The following is a 23853-nucleotide window of genomic DNA, read 5'->3' as shown; positions in this document are numbered from 1 at the left end:
TATGGCGTCTTGCTAGGTCGTAGCAAATGACGTAGCTGATGGCTATGCTAAGCTGTCGTCTCTGCAAATGAGAGCGTATGTAGTCAGTGAACCATCGCCAGCAAAGTCGGCTGTACAACTGCGGCGAGTGCTACGGAGTATCTGTAGACTAGACCTGCCGTGTAGCGGGGCTCGGTCTGCAATCACTGATAGTGGTGACACGCGGGTCCGACGTATACTTACGGACCGCAGCCGATTTAAAGGCTACCACCTAGCAAGTGTGGTGTCTGGCGATGACACCACAGTATTTTCCTTCGAGGCTTGTCCATTGCTAATGTGAAACGCTCAGTGCCGTGAAGCAACGTTATTTCGCCACTAAGGTGCTGCTGGGAGTTAATGGTGAGCTCATGTCTGCTACTAGTGTTTGGTGGTGCCAAATGCGAGTGAATTTAATTACCTTCTTGGGTGTTCCAGTCCCCAGTTATTGATTATTAAGTTCTTTAAAATTCCAGGTTCATATCAGCGGTAACTTATACGTCCTTTGGTTGATTTAAATGTGTCAAATTATGGGCTTTGCCAGAAATTGCGTTCGCTAAACAGTCTAAACTGGCACTTGGTTAAATGTGTATTATTAGGCAAAATGCCCACGTAATAACTATTAATTGCTGAATTTATTTAAAAGATTAAGCGATATATAAGCTGCAAGGCTGTTCCTTTATCTTAAACTACTTATAATTGTTGCTACTTGCATATGTTGTATCAATATAGTTTTCTGGTTTTAGAGGTCTAAATTTACTTGTTTTTATTCCATCTGCGCAAATATTAGTAAAATGTGCTGATGGGACGGATGGCGATTGTGGAAGCTAACCTTTGGCGTAAAGTTTTCAGGACGAGGACTTGGCGGTCATTAGCTATTCTTTGACGTTTTTTATGTAAACAAAGGATTGTAATTTAAGTGGTCAATGGAAATTTGTTGGAATTAAGTTTGTCCTTAATGGCTAAGACATCTAGATCTTCAAAAAAATCATTTTCAGTGGCATGAAAGATATTTTAAACCTTCTTAAATATGAGGCACAATGTCTAATACCTGAAAAAATTGTTCTATGTAGTTCAGAGCTAATGCCTCGGATGATCCGAAACTGCCTACCTGCGCCAAATCGATACCCCTGTAATGTCTGGGTATAGTTAGAAGCATTTTACAGAAGGAATACGTTAGCTTTGCCTCAGCAAGCCTTTCTACGTTTACGAAGAAGACTGTTCTTTTACTACCAATCTTCATTTTCGTGTGCAGTATTGATTGTTAATGGTGTGTTGGAGATCTTATGGTATGCAATTTTGACTTTCAAGTCAGAATGAATTTACCACTCGCGCAAAAAAAGGTATGAAAGCATCGTATCCAGTGCGTCGTCGTAAAAGTGTATCATTAAAACGTCCAAAGTATAGAAATGATGTTCAGATCAGTTCGGAAAGAGTCAGTGCCACTGCTACAAAATTGCAGGACAGTGATAGGATGTTGATGTCAATCCCGGATTCAGTTCTAGGATCATAAATTTTCTCTGTTTTTTCTCGACCTGTGAAATATAGAACGTGCAATACAGATATCATGTTACAAGAAGAAAATCCACAAGGCTTAAGTTCCACAACAATAATTGCTTCGCGAAACTGCCCATAAGTTTTTATATTTTACAAGTTCTATGAAAAACTGGTAGACATGATTTCGGTTACAACGGCGAAAGAACGACAGACTGGCCCTGGCATAGCGGATTAATGGTAAGAGTTTTAGGAAAGTGGAATTTGATTTGCCATTCCAAAACTTCAAACGCGCTTTTCTCGGAACATGATTTTTCAAAATTGCACGCAGCAGAACTCCAACATTTTTTAGTGATTGCATTTGAAAATTTAACCAGGTCTTTCAAATAACATTTAAGAACAGACTAATTAGGGACTTCCTGTTAGTTGATTTAAATAACAGTTATTAAACAATGAATGTCTTTTTTCGATACAAGTGGACGACTTTATTTAGACTCTAGCCAATTACACAAACTCCACTGTTTCTAAAAATCCTAGTAGTAGTTCAATAGCTACACTCACGTTTATTACACAGATTTTTTTCTTTTATGCAGTTTCCAACTGTAACCAGTTACAGTGCGTACAGCTGATTTCCTTGGGGTTCAACATGTCTCGGGAGAAATTCTGTAGTGTCATCATTCTATATTATTTTCTGACATACATTTTTCGCAATATACTTGAATACATGGTCAATAACTACAAGCATTATTTCTTTATAACCTTTTCTTCCGTCCAAAAAAAAAAAGTCTCAGCGGAAAGTCTTTCTTAGGACGTTACAGTGGTGTTACACCTTAGGGCTTTTAATTGAGTTTTTAAACTATTTTGAGTTATCACTGGAACTCTTAATGTAAATTTTTCGTGTTAATGCTCAATGGCGCTTTTGAATCTATTGATACTTAATTTAATCATTGGTGCCTTTAAGGAACCGAATTCCAGGGTTTTTTATCTGAACCATTAGAACTCATAAATACTTTTTGAAAACCCGTAGTCTTCAGTTATTTTTGGCAGCCAATTTAATTAATGCTTTTTCACCTTATATAACTGTAGAATCAGTGTTTGATTTAATGTGTTAGGTAACTAGCGTGTGCCTTGTGTAACTTGTTTCGTGATGGAATTTTTCTGCTAAGTCCGTGTTCACTTGTCCACCACACCCATATCCCCTTATCCTATACCGTTCCATTAAGGACTGGAAAGTAACATACATAAATCATGTGTTCTCTGTAACAAGAAACATATGGTCATAGTCTTCCCAGGTTAAATAAATCCGTAAATCTACTATGTGCAAAACACATCAAAATTAAAGTGTTACAGTCTTCATTATTGTGATAATGTTATAATGACTGTCCTTACACTTATTCAGCTGTGTAATACAGAGTTATTTCCACGTATTAGTCAATTTTGTAGCTAAAACATGAGCGAAAAGTCTCACTGGCTCGTAATTGAAGACACTTTCTAATTACGAAAGTCTGTCTGACTGTACTTATCGGGAGTATGCAGATGATTTATACTAACAATTTACACAATCTCTGTTTTGGAACTGCGAAAAGTGGTGTGGACCTTATAGCTATGTATTAATTATTGCATGTATGGGATATTAGTGTCTGTTTGTTAACTTCATATGTTCGTTTATGATGCTAAAATATAATTGAGGAAATTTGCAGATATGGCACTAAATGTTATACTCTTTCCAATACAGTCAATAATTGTATTGCTACACCCTGAGTAAGGTGCCTTGTAACAGTCGCCGAAACGTCGAAATTTTACAGATGACAGTGCGGCCTCAAACCCAGAAGAATTTTACTGACTGTGACAACGGCCGCGGAAGCCTACGTTTACAGTATTTCCAATACAGTTTACAGCAGATCTCTTGAGCATTTAACTCCTCACACCATCCACAGAGGAACCCACAATTCAAGAGCGAGCAACAAGTGACTGAGACTCTGTGCATTTCTGAGGCGCCTGAGAGCAAAATTAGATTCGCTACAATGCGATTCTGATTTAAAACACAGTAGCAGAGGGACAACGAAGTTTAAACGGAGAGGTCACTTCACAAAAACGTTCTTAGATGAATGAAACCAAAGAGAGGAAATTGTTCAAATGCATCTGTACTATCATCGGGCTAGGAAAATAAATATATTTCGAAACAAACCATAAATTATATTACATAATAATTCTCTGTACTGCGTTCGCCCTACGCAAATTGAGATATTTGAACAGTTACGGTAAAGTTCCACTACAGTCAATATACCTGGAATAAAATGATAAGTACTTAACATGAAATGTTACAGTCTTCTTCATTGCTTCATCATTTCAGATAATTGTAAAAATACCTGAGACTCCATCCACATTTAAGCTGCACAAAATTGTACTGAATTTACACGGGCCTACAACGCAAGACAAGATTTTCAGGTAGATATAAGATCAGAGATACTATACTTCAACTGGCATCACTTAATTCTATTAATGAGGCAAGATGAAAGATAATTTTAACATAACGAATTGGTCTTTTTGAGCGATGTATGATAGTTATTTATTTGCTTATTCGTTCGAGATTACACAGTAAAATAATACACATTCAGCACTGCTTAATACATAATTTTACGCAGTAAGACTTTTTTTTAAACCAGTTAACAGTATTGTGGGTGAATTTATGTATGTCCTCAAGTTCACCACTAACGTTAAGCACGGTGCAGTCGATCGAGTGGCACATGTGTTGGCTGAGTCCACACTTGGACTTGGGTCGTTCGGGAGATCCCATGATATCATCATCCCCCTGTATTATCCGATGCCTGTCATCTCAAGGTTTAGGGTAGTCCATACTCTTCTCTAAATGTTAAAGCACTCATCTGGTATGTCTGCATCTTCAACTAGGTTTTTATTTTTAACTTACTGCTATTTCGCAGTCGTTTCCCACTTTTTCCTTGATATTATGGAAACACCACTTCACCTGTTTGCCATACCGTAACTTGATTTCTAGCGGTTTTTTGCTGTCAATTCGATATTAATTCACTATATACTGTGAATAATATCTGAGCTCTTTTGATTTCAAGCGGTGCATATTATTTTCATTGCTTCTCTAGTTGAGAATCGATTTCTTTATGTGTCCACTTCTGGCCCACAGAGGCCCACAGTACTCGGGGCCAAGTTGTTCCAGTGCGTTTTGGAAGGATGCTGTTTCTAATGTTCAGTTTCCGTTCTGTATCATCTGTATGGAGTCACATAGGGCGTCGTCCAATTTACAGAGGATTATTTCCATGTTTGATATGGTTATCTCCTATCCATGTAGCCTTCCTCTATAAAAGTTGTGTGATCAAGGAGCTGATCACAGCAATTTCTTTTCGGTCGAAGACCTGTTTGCACCATCGGTAGGGAAGGTACTGTCTAAAGAGAGTGTCTGATCATCGGAGTTCCGTTAATTATTTTATTAACACTGCATAAAAGGGAAATTAGTCTGGTTCCAGAACGCCACCTACCTAGTTTTATTCCATATGGTAGGGAACTGTGTTCCGCGTTTATACTCAGAGAAGAGTTTTCGTAATCAGTTCTTTCCTACTTCTAGTAGATTTTTCAGGAACTCGGGAAGGATACCATCCATTCTTGCTGCTTTGCCGGCCTTCAGTGCGTTATTGATCTCTTAAACCTCCACATCTTTTATTAAATCTGCTTTGACCTGTTTATTCTGAGTTAACATTTTAACATATTTGAAATTTCTTTCTTTTCGGGTTGTTTTGAATTACTCTTAGAGATAAGATTTATAAGTAAATCTATCTGAGTGGGTGCCATTCTGAAAGTAGGTCTTCGCAAGGCTGTAGCTCCCCCTAGACTTCGTAGCAGATTTCACCTCTTTCTGTTGAGATAACTCCATGTTATTCATCGTTTCCAACCATCTGCTCCTGCATTCTTCAGTCATTGCTTGAATGAAGTGCAACCCCATAATTCTCCGACTTCTGGTGATCTTCCAATACTGATTCACACTCCTAGAACAACACAGAGCGCAATCCGTCACAGCACCGCGACAAATAACTTTCAGAGTCGATTTATACATCAGAATGTATCTAAAGCCTAGTTTCCAAGAGGACAATAGATTGCAGGCAACTACGCTATCAGCCACTGCGTACGCGCGCCGTGCGTTAGCGCAATTCGTTGGTGAAACTAAACACTTTCGGCCTGTTCCAACTTTGGCGACAGTAGCTGCATGAGTTTTGAAATTATGTGTGTTCATAGAGTGTAGACAAACTGAAATATGAAGTGGGGAACGGAGAATAATATTCGCTTTTTGGATATTGGTGCTTTGCATAGGTGTTTGTGGGATTTCACTGATTGTTGTTGCGGTCTTCAGTCCAGAGACAGTCTCTAGGCAGCTCTCCATGCTACTCTATTCTGTGCAGGTTTCTTCATCTCCCAGTACCCACTGCAACCTACATCCTTCTGAATCTGTTTAGTGTATTCATCTCTTAGTCTCCCTCTACGATTTTTTCCCTCCACGCCGCCCTCCAATACTTAATTGGCGATCCCTTTATGCATCAGAATATGTCCTACAAACCGATCCCTTCTTCTAGTCAACGTGTGCCACAAATTTCTCTTCTCACCAATTCTGTTCAATACCTCCACATTAGTTATGTAATCTACCCACCTTCAGCATTGTTTTGTAGCACCACATTTCGAAAGCTTCTATTCTCTTCTAGTCTAAACTATGTATCGTCCACGTTTCACTTCCATACATGGCTACACTATATACAAATGCTTTCAGTAACGTCTTCCTGACACTTAAATCTACACTCAACGTTAACAAATTTCTCTTCTTTACAGACGCTTTTCTTGCCCTTGCCGGTCTACATACTATATCTTCTCTACTTCGACCATCGTGAGTTATTTTGCTCCCCAAATAGCAAAACTCGCAACATATTGCTGGTGATGGGACCATTATGTGCCATCACAACTTAGATGTTTTAACAGTATCTGATGTACAGGGCAAAATTTATTGAGCTAGGAGCCCATATACAACTGAGTTAAGGAAAATACAAGCAAGTGTAATTTTAGCTGTGGGAATGCTCCAATCTACAACACTAAAATCCCATCGTTCGAGTTGGCCAACTCATCGTTAAGGAATATAGTTGACAAGAAGGAAGGCTACACAAATTCAAGAAGCTGCATTCATTATTCAATACTCATCTATTTAAAACGTCGTTGCAGTGCTCCCCATTTACATATGTTAGAATTTTTAAGTATTGCCACTGTACAGATCTATCTTCAAGAGAGTAGTCTGCAAACCATTCTCTTCTTAATGCGGCCTGTTTCGAATAATTACAGTTGCTTATGTTAATAATTATTACTGTTAATGTTAATAATTATTTTTGTTAATGATAAAGTGTCATCACCAACTAAAACCATATCTTCTAGCACGCCGCGTATTGATACATAATTTCAGTTTTTGCGGCAGTGCCTCATGCATTACAGTACCTTTAGTACTTACCGCATAACTAACTCTGTTTAGAAGAAACGTGAACAGTTCGGGTGAAATTCTAAGATAATTCAAAGAACTTCTTGTATCTTACGTTATAAAATGTTTCAGCAAGGATGCTGAGCAACCGAGCTGAAATATTTTCTTCATCTAGTCATGAATCTAAATACGTTTCTTATTTTTTGCTTATGCTGCGATTCCACGTAACAAGCTTTAACTCCATCACAACTCGTGTGACGTACAGCTGCCAAAACTCTCATTTGATACAAGACTCAGGGGCCCACAAAGCAACGAAACTTTAGTGCATACTGGTATCGTCTTGTCTACAGTTATATATGAAGCTACCTGCGTGCAACTCATTCCACGCAATGAGTGCGGCAATGCAATATCGTCGTGTGAACTATGTTTTATATATAAATACTTCTCTGGTATTCCAAGAAAACGGTTCACTGTTCTCTCAGTGAGAGACTGGTATTTCTCCCAGCGAACCTCATTTATATTGCACTGAGGTAGCGAGGGGCTTTTTATAAAAGAGATTGACAGTCCCACTTTGACCATTACAGGTATGTGTTGGCTTGTAGGGAACATGGTTAATACTCTTCTTTGTCCTTGAACCACGTCTACTGTTGCTCGCATTCTGAAGTACGTCAAGTCAGATGTTTGTGTTCACATTACCCATGATGAATAAGTCGCGCTGTCTTTTGAATCGTACAAGAGGGGGACAGCCCTCCAATCAGCCAAGTTATTCCTCCTTTGGCCTTCCGTGTTGCATTCCGAATAACCCTGTGCAGTACGGTGTGAATTGAAATTGTCTGCCTACACAGGATGGGTGTTCGGCTATGGGCAATATATGTATTGGCCCAAATCTGAATTGGTGTTTACACACATTATTCAGAGTTATTTCTCTCAGTTTGATTCCTACAGAACTATGATTGTCCTAGGCTTGTATCATAGTTTTTGACGGACCAGGTTATGTTTTTCGTGTTCCTTATATTCCATCAAATTAAACCCATGGATTTTAAATTTTGAAAACTTTTCATTGGTCATACAGGTTTCTCGTAAAGTTAACCACATTTACTTCTTTCTTATGATTCTACCAACATGTCTTCTTTCATTTTTTATGTAGCTTTATTTAGTGAGATGGCATACGCATAATCTCTTTATATGCATTTTGTTTCTGCTTTCGTTCCCCTTTCCTTAGAACGGGAGACATTCGTGCGTTAAGTCGCTGCCATTGTGTAGAATCTTTGCCGCTGAGCCGTAGCAAAGCATTGTCCAGTGTGCAACCGGCGATGAGGTGAACTACACGAACATGGCGCGGCGTAGCGCCGTATAACGATCCTGCCTTGGAGGCAGTTAAGTTAGAGACGTGACTCAGAGCTGGATAGTGACAGATGGTGACGTGAGACTGGACGCGCACGTAGTTTATGTATCAGCCGATAGAGGACAATATTGGATAGGGGGACTGTGATGTTAGTTTCGATTGTGCCCACTACAGTGCACTAAAGTAATAGAATGTTTTTCACAAACTGTTCTAGCATTTTCATAAAATGTTATTATTCCTTTTTGTGTATGTAAAATGTTATAAATGTGTTTTAGGAGTATGAATGATACGTGAGTAAGGTTTAAGGTTAGTATGAAGATAACTGTTTAATCCGTTTTGTAGTAGGATATAGTGGGGAACATTTCGAAGAAGTATGGATATGAACAATGGCGATATTTGTAGATTAGATTTGTAAAGTTATTTTTTCGTAAAGGGGAAGTTAATTCAGGTATAAATAACAACAGTAAATAACTTTATGCATAAACAAAACTTCAGCATATTAGATAAACACGCCGGCAAAAGGTGTAGTCGTTAGGTTTACTATTTTGCCATTGGTACCGACAGACTTAATACACTCCTGGAAATTGAAATAAGAACACCGTGAATTCATTGTCCCAGGAAGGGGAAACTTTATTGACACATTCCTGGGGTCAGATACATCACATGATCACACTGACAGAACCACAGGCACATAGACAGAGCCAACAGAGCATGCACAATGTCGGCACTAGTACAGTATATATCCACCTTTCGCAGCAATGCAGGCTGCTATTCTCCCATGGAGACGATCGTAGAGATGCTGGATGTAGTCCTGTAGAACGGCTTGCCATGCCATTTCCACCTGGCGCCTCAGTTGGACCAGCGTTCGTGCTGGACGAGAAGACCGCTTGAGACCACCCTTCATCCAGTCCCAAACATGCTCAATGGGGGACAGATCCGGAGATCTTGCTGGCCAGGGTATTTGACTTACACCTTCTAGAGCACGTTAGGTGGCACGGGATACATGCGGACGTGCATTGTCCTGTTGGAACAGCAAGTTCCCTTACCGGTCTAGGAATGGTAGAACGATGGGTTCGATGACGGTTTGGATGTACCATACACTTTTCAGTGTCCCCTCAACGATCACCAGAGGTGTACGGCTAGTGTAGGAGATCGCTCCCCACACAATGATGCCGGGTGTTGGCCCTGTGTGCCTCGGTCGTATGCAGTCCTGACTGTGGCGCTCACCTACACGGCGCCAAACACGCATACTACCATCATTGGCACCAAGGCAGAAGCGACTCTCATTGCTGAAGACGACACGTCTCCATTCGTCCCTCCATTCACGCCTGTCGCGACACCACTGGAGGCGGGCTACACGATGTTGGGGCGTGAGCGGAAGACGGCCTAACGGTGTGCGGGACCGTAGCCCAGCTTCATGGAGACGGTTGCGAATGGTCCTCGCCGATACCCCAAGAGCAACAGTGTCCCTAATTTGCTGGGAAGTGGCGGTGCGGTCCCCTACGGTCTTGGCGTGCATCCGTGCGTCGCTGCGGTCCGGTCCCAGGTTGACGGGCACGTGCACCTTCCGCCGACCACTGGCGAAAACATCGATGTACTGTGGAGACCTCACGCCCCACGTGTTGAGCAATTCGGCGGTACGTCCATCCGGCCTCCCGCATGCCCACTATACGCCCTCGCTCAAAGTCCGTCAACTGCACATACGGTTCACGTCCACGCTCTCGCGGCATGCTACCAGTGTTAAAGACTGCGATGGAGCTCCTTATGCCACGGCGAAATGGCTGACACTGACGGCGGCGGTGCACAAATGCTGCGCAGCTAGCGCCATTCGACGGCCAACACCGCGGTTCCTGGTGTGTCCGCTGTGCCGTGAGTGTGATCATTGCTTGTACAGCCCTCTCGCAGTGTCCGGAGCAAGTATGGTGGGTCTGACACACCGGTGTCAATGTGTTCTGTTTTCCATTTCCAGGAGTGTATTTGGAGAGCGTTCTCAATAAAAACAATTAGTATTTTTTTAGCTATTACGTTTTCGCGAAATGCAACACCATTAACTTGCTAACGCGAGTGAAAGGGATTGTGAGTGTGTTAAGACTAGCACGGGATTGGCAGTGATACATGTTCACCTACGTTTCAGAAAATATTAATTTCCAACCTTTCATTTCGTGTTTCTCCCAAAACATAGATTAGTGATTTTAATTGCAGCCAAGTTCACGTCGAAGTACAGTAGATTTCACTCGGCTTCACAGGTAGGCGCAAGTTCGTCGTAAAGGGACTGAAAGAACCGTGCCACCACACATGGTGCATCGGTGCCGGGAAACACTAAACCCGTAGTATTTTTGTATCCGCGGACGAGAGAAAGATTGGATGTACTGATCAGTTAAAGTTAGTGAAATAATTTAGTGAACCAGTTTTAGCAAAAGTTTGAACGGAACCCGTTTAGAGTTGCTGGAGTTGCAAGAAAGAAGACGATACGTAACGGCTGCAGTAGCAATGGGAGCGCAGCGAAGCAGCAGATGGCATGTTAGCGGTGCCGGCGAGCAATGCAACGGGGAAGTGCGTCTAGCCTACAGGACGAGCGGGGGCCCGGAAACTGGTACGGCAATCGCAGGGGGCCGGACTCGCAGTCTCAACACGCCGAAGCTGGAGCATTCGACAAAAGATAAGTTAACTTTGTTGCATCTGTTGTGCGAGTGTGCTGAAAGACTGAGAAACATGGCAAGTGATAAAGATTTTGTGAATACGGTGAAGGAGGGAGAAATTTTATTCAGTTTGAGTGCTTCACACACTGGCACACCCGAACAGAGAGAAGGAGTAGATGTTAAAAGAAAAGGAGATGTTTTTTGATGATATTTCTATGTTATTTACGGACAGTGGAATTCAGTCGGTTTCAAGTATGACTGTTAAAGTAACTAGTGGGGATAATACTAATCCAAAAAGAGACATTAAGCATGCACTTAGAGTTGGGAGTGTTACTGTATCAAATGTATCAAATGTGGATACCAAATTTGGTATAGTGCCGGTGGAACAAGGTAAACAAGAAACAGTAATGCCAAAAATGGAACTAGGAAGTATGCAGGAAATGTTTGCCACTTTAATGGGCTCTATACAAGGACAAACTGAAAAAATTGTTAGTAAACTTGACAGTGGGTTTATTGAAAAACTTGAAAAGCTGACTTCTGTTTAAAAAAAAAAGTGGAAAAATGAATTGAAGTCATTAGAAAATAAAGTAGGTGACAAAATTTCTCGAGCTGAAAATAATTGCAAAAGATCTGTTAGCATTGTAAAAGGTGAATTAACAGAGCCTTTGAATAGAGTTGCTATTGGAAAAAAAACAAAGAGTAGATGAAATTAATGAAGGTATACAAAAAGTACAGGTTAAAGTAGCTGCTGTAGAATCTGTATGTGAAACTGATCACAAAGTGTTAGCCAGCAAACTCAGTTCGGAATCAGACAAATGTATTAATGAACTAAAAACTGTGTCAGAACGAGTGGATGAGTCAGAAAAAAATGTTCTTCAGCTAACTAACCAAGTAGAAGAGTTGGAAAGTAGGTTGGATGAGCATGGCAGTAGACTATGCCAAGTTGAAAGTAACCTCTAATAAGGAATAAACAGTAATGGGTGTAGTTTTGTGGTAGAAACTTCTGAAATTTCATATGTCGCTAACAGACAGTTTTTACGTTATGATCAAACAGGAAATGTGCATCAAAAAGAATTTTGTATTGATTGTAAAGGTGTGTTAACTAGTTTGTCTTCAGACAATCAAAAAATAGGTTTTATTACTTCATAATTCTTAGGAGAGGCCAGAACCTGGGGGGTGGGTCATTGCTACTGAAATGTACTATACTTTGGATAAATTTAAAGAGGCATTTTTGAAAGAATATTGGGGTAAGCAGAAACGGATGGGGTTATTAAACAGCTTCTGGGCTGGGGAAAAGTTTGATCCCACAAGGGAAAGTGTAAAAATGTTCACGTTAAAGTGGATGACGAATTTGTCACACTTGAACAACAAAATCGAACCAGAGCAAATTGTTATGGGGTTGGAAGGTAAAATGCCTATGCACTGGTGGAACAAACTTATTGCAGTGCCGAGGGATGATGTACATAAGTTCATTAGTTATTTGGAGAGAGTCGAGAAGTTATTGCACGAGGAGGAACATGCAAATCGTAATGACAGACCACCAAATGATGCAGGACCGCGACATAATGTAAACATTAACAGAATTGGCGTGTTCTGTGGAAATGGCAGGGCAGAAGTGCCGGGAGGTGGTGCTACCCTGCAAATGATAGGCGAAGTAATGGAGAACAGGTGCACGATTATTGATCATATTCTCCAGTGCGAGAGAATGATGTTGCGTAAAGGCAGCAGCAGAGAGGGGTAAACGTAAGAAAGGATACTGAATTACAGAACCGTCAAACTAAATGCCGTCTGTGAAAGGGCTAGCATTTACTAGACTGGAAGCAGTAGTTTGTGCCCGCTACCAAAACCTTTTGTATGTGTTAATGGTAACCAGACAGGGACTGTAAGGGAGGAAGAGAAGGTAGTAGCAACAGACGAAACGAGCTACGTAAAAATCTGTATGTTTAATGGAGGCTTAGAAGATTTTTTGGATAGACATAAACAAGATAAGCACTTTATTGCCGACGAGAGGGATGGTGTATTAATGGAAGATGTGACCATATCCGATTGCAAGAAAGTGGTTAGCAACCAAGTTGAAGTCGAGTCATGTTATTAGGAAGGAGAAAGTACAGAGGCTGTAGAATTATAGGAAATTAGTGATGACGACATCTGTGAGGGTATTAGGGAGAAGCAGGAGGATGGTGGCCAATGTGGGGGTCGACTAATTAATAATGGAGAAAGGGAAGAGAGAGAGTCTATAATGGAGAATGGCGAAGCGCCAGAAGGGAGTTTTGAGTTGTCACTAGTGGATAGAATACTTAGTATGGGGGAAAAAGTGGTGAAGGTGATTCTGAAAAAATATATGGAGTCAACCAATAATTAGTCTGCAAGTGTGTGATGAAGTGTTTAGCAGATACAGGTAGTAATTTATGTGCTGTGAGTAAAGGTTGGTTAGAATCTTTGCAAAAAGGGAATGATCTTGTAATTATGCCAGTAATGGGAGTACAGATTATTGTAGCCACTGAAAAAGTGAAAAAAAATCCTGTTCGACATGAAGTTCGGTTGCCAGTGAAAATAAATGGGGTGAATGTATTCCATAACTTCCCTATAATTCCTGATCTGTGTATAAAAATGTTGATTTGTGTATATTTCGTTAACCATTACAAATGGAGATTAAAATTTAAGGAAAGTGTAATAATATTTGGAAGGAAATGGGAAATATGTGGTTGAGCCATTTTATCGAAAAGAATATGTAAACGATGAAGAAGTAGCTTGTATACCAGTTAGATATTGTAGAAGGACAGAGGATTTGGGGGACTACAGTGAGTATGGAAATGATGTGGGGTTGGGCCCTGAAGTAGATGTGAGTTAAGCTTGGAGGCCTCAGCTAACTAACCAATGCAATGCTAGGTGTTCGACGAACACCAGGTGCTCAAGTTACTGGCAGTGCTATTTCGTTTTCTTTTCGTATTGCCAGTATTCCTCTTCTAATTCTTCTGAGCTGAATCTATCTTCTGTAACATTCTTCTCTATCAGGGAAGGTGGTTGTGTAGGTATAGGATGGAGTCATGGGATTAAGATGAAGTAAGTTATGCGGTGAGAGAGATGGGGGTCAGTTTGTGTTTGAAGGCTGAGTGACATATACAAACACGAGAATAACCTGACGTGACAAGATCAGCTAGTTAAGGAGATCCAGGTGAAGAATATTTTTTACGAGTGGAGTATGAATGAATGTGAAGAATATATGTATCTTTTGTAAAAACAATTCTTCATTTCTGTTACGTAGTGGTGAAACTATGAGGAAGAAGTGATGAAAAGAGACACTACATAAACACTGGTAACTATGTACTATAAAAATGTTTGCAAATAATTGTTTATAGGAAATGTGTTTTTTACCATTAAATATTTCGAAGTTGAGTGAAAGTTAAACAGAAAATATGAATATACCCTTTGCTAGCAATAGCAACTCGTTCTTTTTCATTCATTGACTTTAGGGAATAGAAGTAAATTTCATTAAAGATATTCGAATAGATTTTATCTTGCTGATTTCAGTAAGCAATACTCTGTTAATTTACTTTCATTTGAATTCAAGTTAAACTAAATAGTAAAAAAATATAACTAATCTCCTATACTATAAGTAATTGTATAGTAGGATGTATATAAAGGAAGTGGTTTAGACCAAAGTATGGTTACAGGGACAGCAATGCATGTAAACCATGGAGAGATGAATACGTGGAGAACGGAGGTGTGGTATGGACGCTACAACGTAAGGTGCCATACTCAACACTCACGGAAAAGTGTATAATTAAGCGGCGATAGTTGTATGCAGTTTTTTAAGGTAGGACAAAATACTATTAATATATAGTAGGACACCAACCGCAGTGCCTGAAAAGGGACATTCAAAAAGTAAATGTAAAAGGTTAATAAAAAAATTAGGAATGTTTTTGAGAGATTTCCACAAAATGTTTTCAAGTAGAAAGAATTATTTAAAAAAATTAAATATTTAGGACTAGGTTAGTTATAGACTTCCAAGTCCGAAGTAACAGATTTGTGAGTTTAGTTTATTAGAATGAGAATGTTTTTGTAAAATATTTTGTAATTTTAAGTCAGGATCTATATTAGTACAATTTTAAAATTTTTTGGTATCAAATTTTATATTCACAGGGGGTGTGAGGCGTAGGACCGTCGAAGTACAGTAGGTTTCACTCGGCTTTCCTACTAATGACCTGGCGAGACAATGTTCACAGGTAGGTGCAGGTTCGTCGTAAGGAGAAGGAAAGAACCGCGCCACCGCAATGGCACCTTATAATAGACTCTTGGAATTGTGACAAGATACAAAATCCCGACGTAAAGTTATCCGGAGAGCGGTGTTTAAACAGTAGAAGTATAAATTAAATTTGTCTATTATGAAGACAGCTATCGTCGAGCATTATCACTGAAGTCAGTAAACATCGACGGATGCCTGGTCCTTAAGTCCAGATTCCACGGAGGATAGTTTCGGAGAGCTGAGTCTCGTAGTTTATGGATGACAGCCCATTGTTATATCAAAGGTGTGATGACCTGATTGCCATGGCAGCAGCAAATCTGTGATTACTGGCATCTTCATGACAGGACGCCCTCCTAATTAATGTTCAGGTGGGTAGATATGATTCGGACTACGCGCTGCATCAAGAAGCTGACGGTGTTAGTACAGTACACTCTCGATATCGAAGAAAATTGGAGATTTGAAAAGAGCGGGTAATCGAATTCCGCAGATAATCAGCTATTTAACAATACAGTAATGTATCAGGTTTGTTCAAAAAGAAGAATTAGTGACAATGTCATTTTTAAAATCAGTTAACTAATGTTTATAATAAATTCCGCTTTAATCATCTCAATTTTGTACGAAAATACGCGACAGTCAAGTTTCACAATACTACATACTACACTGAAAAAAGTAATAATGCAGATAGTTCTTATTTATAGTTTCGTCTCACTTCCACCTTTTTAATTTGATTACATGTTGCGCTCTCTGTTAATCAGATCTTCACATCAGAGTACCACACATTCCCTGCTTATTTTCCCCTCCCTCAATCAGCATCACTCCATTTCCCCTTTGCCCCTTATATACCCATTTAAAACACTAACAGCAGCTGCAAAACACAGACGTCTGATATATGGTTCTGAGCAGACAAGCCGTGTTACTGACGCAACTGCTTAGGTTAATTCTAAGTTTATTTACAGTTTTTGTCTTTCCTTCGTATTGTAAAATATTAGGTGATACATACGTAGTTGTAGTTTATTTATACATGAAGACGATTCGGAGTTGTCGAAAGATGAAATCTAATTAAAATATCAACTGAGATGGAACAATAAATGAGAATTATCTTAACTATCTAAACACTTTCTGAATCTCTCAAGACGGTTAGATGGACTGTACACAAAAATAAGTGTGTTCGATTGATTTCTCTTGTGAGATAGCTTGTCTTCAACACATCGCATTATGAGTTTATCAATAAGCAACTTGTCAAAGAAGGGGAGCATATTCTTGCAGTTCCAGGTAGTCCATTAATCCTTTGGTTCTCTGTCATGCTGGTGAGACACTGATCACTGTTTCCGGATTTCGAGGAGTTTTGTAATCTTCGTCACTCTCATTCAGCTCCTCGCATTTCCCTTCCACTCGCCAAAAAATATCATTGTCACTCAATATCTCATGACCTGGCTATGTGTGGTCACCGTCACAACATTACGAAATATTTTGTTTATCAACAGTTTTATACCCTGCAGTACTTTTCAAAACCGCATGTTACGTTGCTAATGACGTCTTCTTCGTCATTAGAATTACCGATTACATCAATTTTAATGTATGTCCATGACTAAGCTATGACTGATCGTTTTACCGCATGCCATGCCCCTGACACTTCATAAAATGTGTCTAGCACAGTTAACTATTTCCTAAATGTTAGAAAATTGGTGCCCTCGTTAGTAAGCTTTGTAGGTTTTCTTCATGGCAGTAGAGACACCTGGCCCGTTAACTGGATTAAGACTATCACACTGGGGGGTAAATATTTTACTAATACCATCCCTTAATCCGATTTCAGAACATTTTCGTTAAGATTCGATGGTGCATTATCCGGTAATAGTACAGCCCTTGCAGGTAAATCGTTCAACATTAAATATTCTTGCACGTGTGGCAGAAAGCAATTACGGAACCATGTTTGAAATTTTGTGCGGTCCATCCAGCCTTTTTGTAGCGAAAATAATTGACAAGTAAATTGTGTGTTTCTTTTCTTTTGACACAGCATGGTTCTTTTTAGCTTTGTCTATTACACCAAGCTTTATTTTATGTGAGCCCGAACTATTAGTACGACACGACACATGCTTTCCGCCGGTCGCGGTGGCCTCGCAGTTAAGGTGCTCAGTCCGGAACCGCGTGACTGCTACGGTCGCAGGTTCGAATCCTGCCTCGGGCATGGATGTGTGTGATGTCCTTAGGTTAGTTAGGTTTAAGTAGTTCTAAGTTGTAGGGGACTGATGACCACAGATGTTAAGTCCCATAGTGCTCAGAACCATTTGAACATGTTTTCCTTGTTTGATTTATAACCAGGCGCACTACGATCTGACACGAAAGCTAAAATTTTTGTTGGTAAACACAGCGAAAACACGCCTGTTTCGTTCGCATTGTATATTTATTGTAACTCTTAACCTTTCCTCGTGCAACAAACTCCTGGGAGTCATTACAAAATTCAGAATCGGCCTTTTTATCCTACTTAACGTTTCTTCTTAGATGTCAATTTCCCGGGTACAATGACGCTATGTAAATCTCGTTAACCGTCCGGAAAATGCATTAAAATCTCATTCTGTCCCCGAGATTATGAAGAAAAACTGGTCCTGTTCGGTGCATGTTGGACCGATCACTTGTGTACCCACTGCTCTTTTCTGTTGAAACCATTCTAACAAGGCTTTTCCAATTCTGCATATGTAGACTTTTCATATAATTCCGCTGTGACATTCCCACATTGTAAATCAGTACCAGGCTTCGTGTACCAGTGCTGCCTTCTTGGAGTTCGTCTATTATTTCCAGTTACTACTACGTCGTTTACACAACATGTTTTTGCTTTCGAGGCATTTGCTCGGCTCTAACAGGAACGAGTTACTATCTCCGCAATAATTACAGCGATACAATCCAGCGCTTGCAGTGAGCGAGCAGTTCATTTGTTATAACACACGTGTTGTAACATGATATTATCACTCACCAGCGACCAGCCGCTACTTAAAGAAAAGTTTTCAGCGGCATAACAGTCGGAGAAATAGGCCGCGGATAGTCAAGAATTTACTACTTTACTATACTGTAATGTTGACCCCACCTCCTAATGGTGAGGCAGGCGCCTCCTGTAGGCGAATGTGGCACCATTCTTGATAGTGTCAGTAGCCGGAGTTACCCACGAAAACAACTTGGTGGTGTTCTCATCCAGGAACGTTGGTGTGTGGATGTACAAGATACATCGCCTGCAGGCCAGCCCTTCTGCAACCCTTTGGACACGCCTGTTACGCTGTTACAATGGTGGAGCAAGTTCAAAGTTGGTACAAAAGTCTCTGAGCACTATGGGACTAAACGTCTGAGCTCATCTGTCTCCTACAACATAGAACTACTTAAACCTAACTAATCTAAGGACATCACACACATCCATGCCCGAGGCAGGATGGAACCTGCGACCGTAGCGGTCGTGCGGTTCCAGAGTGTAGCGCCTAGAACCGCTCGGCCACCCCGGCCGGCGTGGAGCAAGTACCTCTATACAGCATTCCTCCCACACTAGGAGAAATATTGTTGTCCCATCTAGAGGTCTCATAATCCGGAAGAGTGATAGTGCCCGTCGGAAGTGATGTCCCTGGACCCCCGCTGTCACTGGCCCTCATGACGGAAGCAGCTGCTATTATAGTTTCCTTCTCCTGGATGCGAGTGGGCTTCATATGCGGAATATGTTGCCGCTGTGTCAATGGATAGACCAGCAAGAAAACTCAAAGCGGTATCTTTGGAACTGAAGTAAGGTAGAATTGCTCGAGATGCAGCTACGTATTTTCTCCAAGAAATCGACGGTAAATCAAAGTCGCCATCAACTATAATTGTGTGAGTCGGTATGTGTTTGAAATCAAACTCAAGTTTTTTTTGAACATTTAAGCAATTGTAACATCTGAATTTGGAGGTCGGTAAAAGGACCCAACTATCAATTTATTCCGGTTGCCAAGAATGACTTCTGCCCATACTAACTCAAAGGAACTATGTACTTAAATTTCGCGACAAGATAAACTACTTCTAACAGCAGAAACTGCACCACTGCCAACTGTGTTTAGCCTGTCCTGTCGGAACACCGTTCGGTTCTTCTCAAAAATTTCGGCAGAACTTTCTCCGGCTTTAGCCAGCTTTCAGTGCCTAGTACGATTTGAGCACCATTGGTTTCTATTACTGCTTGGAGCTCAGGTACTTTCCCAACACAGATACGACAATTTACAACTATAATACCGATGGTTTCTGTATCTATGTTCTTTCTGTGTTCGGTCTGCACCCTTTTTTGTGACTGAAGCCCTTTTTGTGTTTTCCCGAGAACCATTCGTCGCCATCAACTATACTGACTTTAGACATGCTTACAATGCAAGACAAGATTTCCAGGTATATATAAAACGAAAGACAGTTTACTTTCAACAATCATAAAGGAAGTTGTTCACAACTAGAAGCCAATAGACACCAAGCCCCGAAGGCCAGAGTTCACACAGAGAGGCTAAGTCTTGCAGCTGACAACTGATGGCGCATTGAGGCTGCAGAAGCGTAATCTCCATGTTGGTCTGCCGGTAGGAACAGGGTGGGAACTAACAGCTTCGTGATGGGGCAGCTGCATAAATACTGCTTGACTGGATGCATACAGCACAACCTGCTCAGTGGAACATGACACGTTGGAGGCAAGTAGTATCACGTTTGCCGTGCCTCCTAATAGCGAGGTGGGTAAGTCTACAAGGGAATCAGACACCGCTCCTCATAGCGGAGGTCGCTGAAGCTACTCTCGAAAACAGAAAGGTGTAGTTGTTGTCACCCGTAAATATTTGTGTTTGGTTCTCGAAGATACGTTGCCTGCAGGATGGCGCTCATGTAACTGATGGACATGGCTATTATGTGGTGGCTTAATCGTCTCGATGCAGACGAAACAAACTACATCAGTCCCGTCCAATTAACGACAAAGATTGAGTAGCATCCAAACGGTACGCTCTTCTTTAATTTTAGCAGTGTTGTGCGTCTCATAGTTGTAAGATGCCATTATTTCCTTCGAGAACCTTGTCAGCATCTTCGAACTTTTTGGCAAGATCCTAACAGAACAGTTTTGGAGGCGCCCAACAATTTCTGATACGAAGTTTTCATGCTTGCAAAGTAGCGTGCCTTATGTTATACAAATGATACGAAAGTTGCGAAACATTAAACAAATCACATTTGACAGTGAAGTATTTCCCTAATAACCCCAGACAGCATCGCCAATCACTACTCTCTCTCTCTCATTTTTTCTTTTGTTTTAAATCAAGTGAACTTCTGTATACAGCTTTGAGTCACTTTTACGTGCACAACACCACTACAGAACAACAAGCACACTGACTGCAAGTACAGCTCATATTCTCATTAATTCAGTCACCTTCACCATCTACGAACGCTTAAGCAATTGCTGAAGTACCCTTCCATTGTGAAACTCACGTCGAAAACTGAAATATAAAAGCTACAGCATACAGACAAATTGCCTGGATGTGTCCTCATTTTCAAAAGCAAGAGAGTTTTCTGGCGTGAACATCATTTAACATTCAGAAAAGACTAAATAAACTCGATAAACCGTGTATGAAGAGAATCTTCGATAAACTGGTTTCACTATATCAGAAAAATATCACAAACATAAGTATATGGTGAATGTGTTGGCAGAGAAGTAATTACTAGACCGTTGGACTCCACAATATCCTTAAACCGAGACTATTGACCTAAACAGAATTTTGCCTTTACCTAGATTACAGCTATTGTTCTGAGCTAATAGTATTGCTCCACAGATACTATAACTATTCGTATAATGGTGTGAAGCATGTTTAGTGTCTGTTGTGTCTGACAGTACAATTTGTTCCTATTGTGAAAATAATTGTTCACAGAACTTAGAAATCATCACCACCACAGTCTGAGCTACAGGAACTACGTGATCCGACTACAAGGTTGGTTCTTGGCTCAGGTCCTGTACCTTGCTGTCCTAAAGACCACCAACTTATTGGGAATGGATCTTTCTCCCTTACTGGGCCTCGAGATACATGACTTTGGTCTGGCTGTCCAGTCGATGTCGGCAGACCATCACTTGCAGCAGCTTCTGGATCACTTCCCAGACATGTTCTCATCCACATCTCCAGGGGTCTGTAGGTTTGAAGCTTATAACGAACGCCTCCCCTCAGAAGTCCCAAAGTTCCACAAGGGTCACTCAGTAGCATTCGCTCTCAGTGACATACTACAGCAGTAGTTTCATCTCCTAGAGGCTAGAAGCTGAGGGCATCCTGACACTGGTCCACTAGAGTCACTGGGCAACAACCATCATGGTCCTTGAGAAGCCAAACGGATCTCTTCATATTTGTCGGCATTATAAGGCCACTTTCAATGCTCAATCAGACTCCTACCCCATAACCAAGGTTCTTTGTGTCTTGTCCAGGTTGGATGGCAGCAAGGTGTTTGCCAAAATAGACCTGTGGAACACTTACTTCCAGTTGCCTTTGACGAGTCATCGAAAATGATCCTGGCAGTCAACAGCTGTTGTCGGCTCTTCCATTACAACTGACTCCTGTTTGGGGTTGCCAATGCTCCAGCCATCTTCCAGCACTATTTTTAAACACTGATGAGAGACTTTCTGAGCACAGCTAACAATCTTGATTACATCTTAGTCACTGGCGTCTCCTCCGACTTGGCCTGGAACCTCCAGCACCTTATCCATGTTCTTCAGGGTGCCACCTTACGTTGCAACAAGGAGAAATGTCTTTTCATTGATCCTTGGTCATCTACCTCAGCCATGTGTTGAGCACTAATATCATTCGACCAATGTCGCAGTATGTCGAGGCTAATCAGCAGCTGCCACACCCGAAGGTCATCTCACAGCTGAAGTCAGTCCTTGGTCAACTCAGTTCCTACCGCCATTTCATCCCACAGACCGTGGCTCTTTCAGAAACCCTTCACTGCATCCTCTGTAAGAATGTTACCTAGGACTGGTATCCAGCTTGTGATAGGGCGTTCCACCATCTGAAGTCTTCTCTACTGATGTTGGCCTGACACTACCCTTATGACCGCACCGGAGCTCTCACCATGGCTGCTGATGTGTCAGACTACGGTACGGGGGCCATCTTGTTTCACATCATCGACTCCAAAACACTATCTCTGGCTCAACATAACTGCAACCAAACTGAGCAAGAGGCCTTGGCTATCATATTCATATTTAAGAATTTCCACGATTTCGTCTGTGACCTTCGCTTCACCTTATAGATTGATCACAATCCTCTGGTCTCGTTGTTCAGAGCTACATACGCCATCCCCACAGGGACTGCTCGATGCCTCCAGCGCTGGGCATTGTTCCTCGCAGAATATTCCTATCATATCCGTTTTCACACCATAGCTCTCAATGCCAACACTGATATTCTCTATCTCATCTCCCAGTGAACGCCAACCCTGAGTTCAATGCTGAACTGGTTGCCTATTTACACCTGGATGGCGTCGTGGCCGACGCGATAGTTGATTTGTCTCTGGATGCCAAGCTAGTCACATCTCCCATGGCAGACGACTCAATACTCCAGGAGCTGAAGCATCACATTCAGCATGGGTGGCAGACCATCTTCAGCCAGAGGTCTGGGCCGAATGGCACCGCCGAGAAGACCTGTGCATCAGTGAAAGGTCCTCCACATCTTGGGTGATAGTGACCGTTGGCGGGTTGTGCTGCTGCACTCCCTCTACCAGTGGGCCTTGAAGCTCTTACATGTTGTTCATTGGGGGATTTTCCTGACGAAAATGATTGCCCATCAGCATGTCTATTGGAGGGGGATAGACACCGCCATTACCAATATGGTGGCCTCACATCCCACTTGTCAATGGTACCAGTCGGCACCCCCTCAACGCCTGTTCCTGTGGCCTCCTGCTACTTTTCCTTGGTCCTGTTTGCATTTGGAATTTGCGGGTCCATTCCTCGGCTCCTCCAGGCTTATCTTTGTGGACGCTTGAAATGGATTACCTTATGTCTCTTGCATGTCCTCCACGACATCTGCCCATATCATGCAAGCTGTTTCCTGCATCTTTGCCACTGACGACCTTCCGGAGACGTTGGTGAGACACAACAGCCATCAGTTTACATCTGCTGAGCTTAGCTCCTTCTGCACAACGTTGGGAATCCAGTTGATTCATACCGCTCCCCTTCATCGTGCATCTAACGGATTAGGCTAGTGCTTTGTCCACACTATCAAAATCCAGATGTAGGGATTTCATCCCCAATACTCCCTGGACGATGCCCCTACCGTCTCTCTTTCCTCCCTACTGCGTAACTTTCTGAAAAGAGTTAATTTGGAATGAAAATGTTTCCTTAAAGAAAATCTCTTTTACGTTCATTAAAAGGCACTATTAAATATTATTTCTCAGGGCGCTATCGCAAGAAACATCATAGATATTCCAACGTGAAGAAATTCGTCCTACTCACGATGGATAAAACAAAATATCTTTCTTCAGTGTTATGCGATAAGCAAATTAAATATAATACTCAAATAATTATTTTCTCCGTGGGCCTTGATGCTCCAGTATAGCTGCCTACGTGCAATGACAGCGTACACAATTAAAACTCACTGAGTACGCGTGCTACCGGACTGGGTTCGGCACGGAACCTGATTATCAG

The sequence above is a fragment of the Schistocerca gregaria genome, chromosome 3 (assembly GCF_023897955.1).
Source record: "Schistocerca gregaria isolate iqSchGreg1 chromosome 3, iqSchGreg1.2, whole genome shotgun sequence".
NCBI lineage: Eukaryota > Metazoa > Arthropoda > Insecta > Orthoptera > Acrididae > Schistocerca > Schistocerca gregaria.
Note: the sequence above shows the minus strand (reverse complement) of the source record.